We start from the raw sequence: 6,277 nt of genomic DNA, 5'->3' as shown, positions 1-6,277 counted from the left end.
AATTAGACAGTGGACAATAATGTAATCTTAATATATATTTAAACATCTCTCTTTTTGCACAGAGCTGGTTGTAAATATGGAACAATGAACAGATGGTGTTTATGAAGCCATGTATTGTAGAAGTTAGAAGGATACATTTAATATATAAAGATTATTTAGCAATATTATTTAGCCCACTGAACCCTTCTTTCTCATTCCCCCACTTTCCCCACTTGAACTCCTATTTAACACTCTTCCTCCCTGCTTTTATTTTATTTTAAATTTTCTTCTTTTTCTGTGTCTTCATTGTAAGTTATGTTATTATGTCACTGATGATTATACACTTCATCTGTATGAAAATGTTATGACTTGTACACAGTCGAGTTCCACTAATGCTGGAAGAATAGGGGGACAGGGGCAATTTTTACCAGCTTCCCTTCCCCCACAATACTCCGTGGCCCTCGGAACTGGACCTCAGTGTCCGAGATGACGATAGGGGTGGAAAGAAACTTTCTATTCACAGATGGGACACTCTGGATCCAATCCTATATGTTTTGTATCATAGTATATTTACATTGGGACACGGGTGGCGCTGTGGATTAAACCACAGAGCCTAGGAATTGCCGATCAGAAGGTCAGCGGTTTGAATCCCTGCAACGGGGTGAGCTCCCGTTGCTCGGTCCCTGCTCCTGCCAACCTAGCAGTTTGAAAGCACACCAAAGTCCAAGTAGATAAATAGGTATCGCTTCAGTGGGAAGGTAAACGGCATTTCCGTGCGCTGCTCTGGTTCGCCAGAAGCAGCTTAGTCATGCTGGCCACATGTACGCCGGCTCCCTCAGCCAAAAAAGCGAGATGAGTGCCGCAACCCCAGAGTTGGCCACGTCTGGACCTAATGGTCAGGGATGCCTTTACCTTTACCTATATTTACATTATTTACATTGCATTACATTACATTTACATTATCCAGGCTCACATTTTTTTTTTTAAAAAAAATGCATCACTGTATTTTAATGGTTATTTGGGAGAGCAAGCAAACCTTTCTTCAATCCAGTACAGGTTTATCACAAATGCCATGAGGAAAAAAATTAATTTTCTCTGCACAGGTTAACTCAGGTTTAAGCCGACTGCTGGACTGACTGTCACTAAGTTGTCAACTGCCGGTTATGTATAGTGTACAGAAGGAGAACAAGTTGACCTTGAACTCACTAAATGTTTTATGGATAGCACCCATTTCCAGGGAGAAAAAATACGAATATGTTTTCCAGATTTTACAGCCCCTCTCTTCTTTCCTTAAGGCTCTCCAGTACCAAATGCTTTTCATCTTATCAAGGTGCTCATTACAGGGAAGGTTCAGAAAGCAAAGAGCATCGTTTTAATGATGAAGGTAATGCTTGGAGAATATAAGGAGCTGACGCCACTGCCTTTCCCCAAAGGCAACACAGAATATTGCAGTTGTCACGCCATGCTTCTGCAAAAGACCATTTGTTTTTGAGGAGATTCCTATGCAATATATAACATACACAAGTAACAGGGGGAAGTCTGCATTTTAGGGTTTTTCTTCATCCTTTTTCAAAGCTGGGTTTTGATAGGGAACTGCACAGGTATAGGGAGAGCAGCTAATTTACTTCAGTGCAGAATTTATTGGGGCCCTTTCTCCTGACACACCAACAGAATACTTTTGACTCTTTCAGAGATTGCAGACAGTTTCAGAGAATGCAGACAATGGCTCTACCTAAAGTTAATGACTTTGAAAGCTCTGCAAATCCACTGGTGTGAATTTATGTATCTTCTTGGGCTGCCACTTTAAGAAGCACAAACAGATTTAATAAAGAAGACACTCTTAAACATCATTTGAAGACACATAAATCTGCCAGTCTGCCTGCCTTTCTATCTAAGATGCTACCAGGAGCAATGCTAATTTGGAGGAGCGAGGAGTGGCAAAGACTATTAGGAGCACCTGGAGGTGGAACAAACGGGACATGTTTGGCGGAGCACTTGCTAGTCCATGCTAGCCCCTCATGTCAGCCATGGGTGCCGCCCTTCAATCTAATATATTTCCAGAGTTGGTGGAATGAATTTATGCATTCGTAAATGACAATTTTTAAAAAATCAAAATAAGATATAAACACAATAAAATAGGAAGAATGTTGAGGAACAGCAGGTCCGCTGCAATGGTTGGCTCAGGTGATATGTTGGAAGGACACCATTTTGGCACCAGGAAAACTTCCCTGGAGAAGACATTCCACAGGGAGGACACTTCAGGCGAAGGACCGCAAGACACTGCCCATTACTGAGTCTGTCTAGCACAATAAAGTCCATGTATCTGGTTACTACCCACTAACCATCAGTGAATGAGAGGGATCCAGAAAACAACCTCAATGGGTTTACTAAGTATGACTTAGTTGACTGTCACCATATAATCTATAATCTTTAATTATCCTCATTTATTTGTTTGTTTTAAGCATTTATTTTCTTCATAGAAGCCCCCCACCCCTCATTTCAGGAATCCTTGGCAGGCATACCTGAGGGATTATGCTCTCTGGCACTAAGAAGTTTCTCCTCAGCCACTGGCTCTATTTAGAAAGTTTCATGGGCCATCTCATTATTTATTTGTTTATTAGGAATTGTAGGAGCAAGAAAGAAGCAGCCTCAGCTGGCTGGCTGGAAATATGATTGTATTTTGAAATATAGTATGGAGAGAATCTATATGGTGTGCTTCATGGAAAGCAGTTGGAAGAAACATCTTGACCCAGAAGTTCCATTACCCATTTTAATTGAAATTGGTTACCCTTTTTTTCCCCATCAGAAGAAGAAGGAAAGAGGAGGGAAAGGAAGAACTGAAGATCAAAATACCCCTTTCAGTTTGGGCATTTCCTGCTAAAATGCTACTTGTTCCTGTGTGGTAAATGAAGAAATGCATTTGCCGGAGTTGCCAAACACATGGGTTGCCAATTGGTTCTGAAAGCACCAGTCCTGGAACTGAATTTTCCCATTCAAGCTCAGGGGAATCTCTGTCCCTTCAGCTTCAAGTCAGCTGTACATTAAATGCCAGAGAAGTACATTGGTTCTGTTTATAGGATTGCTAATCTTTTGCCTTAACAAGAACTGGCTCACAACTTTTGCTGGCTCTAAAAAATCTTTTTCTCACTCTGCCTCCCCACCCCCAGCTTAGCTTACTATGGATACGACTGGACACAAATATTGGGTGAGAATGTGTTGTGAATGTGATCTGGGCAGTCATGGCCTCTCTTGTCATATAAAAGATTTCTCTCCTCCTTCTTGGCAACGGGCGAGCTGGTCAAAGTTCGCCTCCCGCATTAGGGATGGTGAAAGGAAACCGGAGACCCGTTCCTTGTCTACTGACACACTTACAAGACAAACACATGCTCCATTAAAAATAACACAGCTCTGCTGTGATATGTGGCCCTCCCATGTCTTTGGAGTAAAAATGTGCTTCAGTGTGCAGTGTTGAGCTTCTTAAGATATAAGGTTTCCACTTGGCACTGAGGCAACTCAAAGAGTTATGAGATAGAAGGCAGCTGATTTTTTTATTTTGCCAAGGGGGCGCTCCTCACTCGCAGCCTCATACCAAAGCTAAGCACCCTTGTCCCAGATTTTTATCATTTGCTTGTTCTCCATATTTCTCAAGTCAGTCAAGCTCCACATTTGACAAACTCTGGTGACTCCCTTCTTTTCTGTCCCTGGCAGCTGCAAGTGAAGGGTGGGGGGGGAGAGAGAGGTTGTATTTGCTTTTCTCTGCTCCATAATGCAGAGTGTAATGTTTCCTTTTTAGCACATCTTGCTATTGTCAAGAAGTCAGAGATTTTAATGCAGGTTATGTTGTGCCCATAGCTCAGGATTCTCTGAAAGTGGGGGTGGGGGTGGAATACCAGCCAGATAATGGCTTCCCTTTTTCAGGCACCAAACTCTTATTGCCACATATCACTTGACAAGAACAACAATGCAGAGCCATGACTGAAGACAAAACAAACCTTGATTTATGTTTTTTAAACTGCTGCTGATTATGAATGACGTAGTGTGGGTTGCCAGCGCCCGGGGGAATGCATGCACATTCAACTGCCTAACGGTGTCACCCAGGAGATCACAACTGCAGAGATAAGAAAAGAAGAGGCATTCCATTGTCTGGAGAGGTCACTTCCTGGTTTGCATGGAGAGGTCATTTTCAACAGAGCCCAGCAATGGAAGCACACTGCTGTATTGAGGCAGCATTGGGTGTTGAAATCTTGCGCCCCCTAACAATTTTGCACCTGGGGCAAACACCCCTGTGCCCCCACACACTGCACCAGTGTTGATTATTCCCATTGTTTACTTTCATCGGCATTAATGTGGACAGGTTGAAACTGGTCTGAAAGTGGTGAAGCTTAGCGCTGCATAGAACTGGTGCTGGTTGCTGTAAGTGCAACAGAGAGCTCAAAAAATCTCTGGTTCTGGGGCAATGGCCACATCTATGTTTCCTGGGCTTCTCTCTCGGTGCATTTGGCCTCTACAGGCTTCTCCTACAACTTTGACACACAAACATCCCTACCTTTCTTCTGCTGTCACAGGATTTCCTGTAGTGCTGAGTATTTAAGGCTGGACACTTACTTGAGACTGAGAGTAAGTTTCATTGAGTTAAGAAGGGCTTGGGCTGTGTAAGGGGCAAGGGCTTTATTTCTGCAGCATGTGGGTGGGTGCAGGACTTTCATCCATTTCATCCCTTTTACTGCCTTTCCAAATAATAAGTTGTTAGGCCAGTTCCTTCCCCTCTATTCCCCGCTCAAACTAATATATGTCTGTGTCCAGGGAGTATTCTGTGTCCAAATCACAATCTTATTTTGGGTGGCTTCTTTTCACTTCCAGACATATAGACATATGACCAACCAAGCTCAGGATGAGAAGGGATTCCCACCCTATTACATTTCTGTTGCACCTTTCTTCCAACACAGAACCCAAAATGGCGCGCACATGATTGCCAGTTTTCCAATCCAGACACTGATCAGACCCAGACCTAATTAGTTTCAAGAAAGTGGTGACCTCATGTGCCTTTCAACCATATCCTGAGAACCACATTTTTTAAAACGGGGGAGAGGGGGAAAGGAGGTAGTCCTTTTCGAGCCATTTGGGTGTGGTACTAAAGGTAAAGATAAAGGACCCCTGACAGTTAAGTCCAGTCACGAACGATTCTGGGGTTGCGGCACTCATCTCACTTTACTGGCTGAGGGAGCCGACATTTGTCCACAGACAGTTTTTCCGGGTCATGTGGCCAGCATGACTAAGCTGCTTCTGGCGAAACCAGAGCAGCGCACAGAAATGCAGTTTTACCTTCCCTCCAGAATGGTACCTATTTATCTACTTGCACTTTGACGTGCTTTTGAACTGCTAGGTTGGCAGGAGCTGGGACTGAGCAATGGGAGCTCACCCCATCGCAGGGATCTGAACCACTGACCTTCCAATCTTCAAGCCCTAGGCTCAGTGGTTTAGACCACAGCACCACCTGCGTCCCTGGGTGTGGTACTAATGTTCTCAATTTATCTTAGACACTATGAGAGCATTCCCCTACTTGAGAAGAAGGGCAGGGAACCCCTCATCTGAAAAGAAAACCAACAAAGGGGGGGAACCCACCTTTGTATCTTTATCAATTACAAAATGATATTTTCCCTTTAAATCTGCCAACCCCAGATCCTTAAAAAGAGGCTAATCTGCTCTTCCATAATGCCATTCCTAGCGAAGAATACACAACTTTGGCCCAATTTGAGCTGGCAGCCCTGCCCATGGAGGTGCTGCAAAAGTTAGCCATATTCCACTCTGGACCCACTCAGTTATTTGTCAGCATGGGAGAATTTCCAGTGAAATCATGAAGGATGTGAGTATGAACTGCAAGAGTAGGCTATGCATTGCTGGTGGTGAGCGGGGGGACCCAAAGGTGACTGCAGATTTATTTATGGAAGCGTAGGTGCTGTTCATTGCCTTTGGGGGCAATTACTATTTGAAGGCCTGTTACACTCCAGCAAGGCTTCTTCCCCCTTTTTATGTTGTCCCCATCTATCCTCAAGGCAATAGCTTGAACAGAATTTAATGGATTTAACACAGTTTCTTTAAGCTTAAGTAACATGCGATAACTGGGAGTTTCCCCTCCTTTCAACGGGTTTAGTAATGCGACACACAAACAGCACACTCACCAAACCACCCAGCAGTAAGAAGGACACTATACTAGGGTTACCAGACGTCCCCGGTTCCCGGGGACAGTCCCAGATTTGCAAATCTGTCCCCGCACAAATTCCGTTCCCCGAATGTCCCC

Source organism: Podarcis erhardii (assembly GCF_964252035.2).
Source record: "Podarcis erhardii genome assembly, chromosome: 6".
NCBI classification, from domain to species: Eukaryota; Metazoa; Chordata; class Lepidosauria; order Squamata; family Lacertidae; genus Podarcis; species Podarcis erhardii.
Note: the sequence above shows the minus strand (reverse complement) of the source record.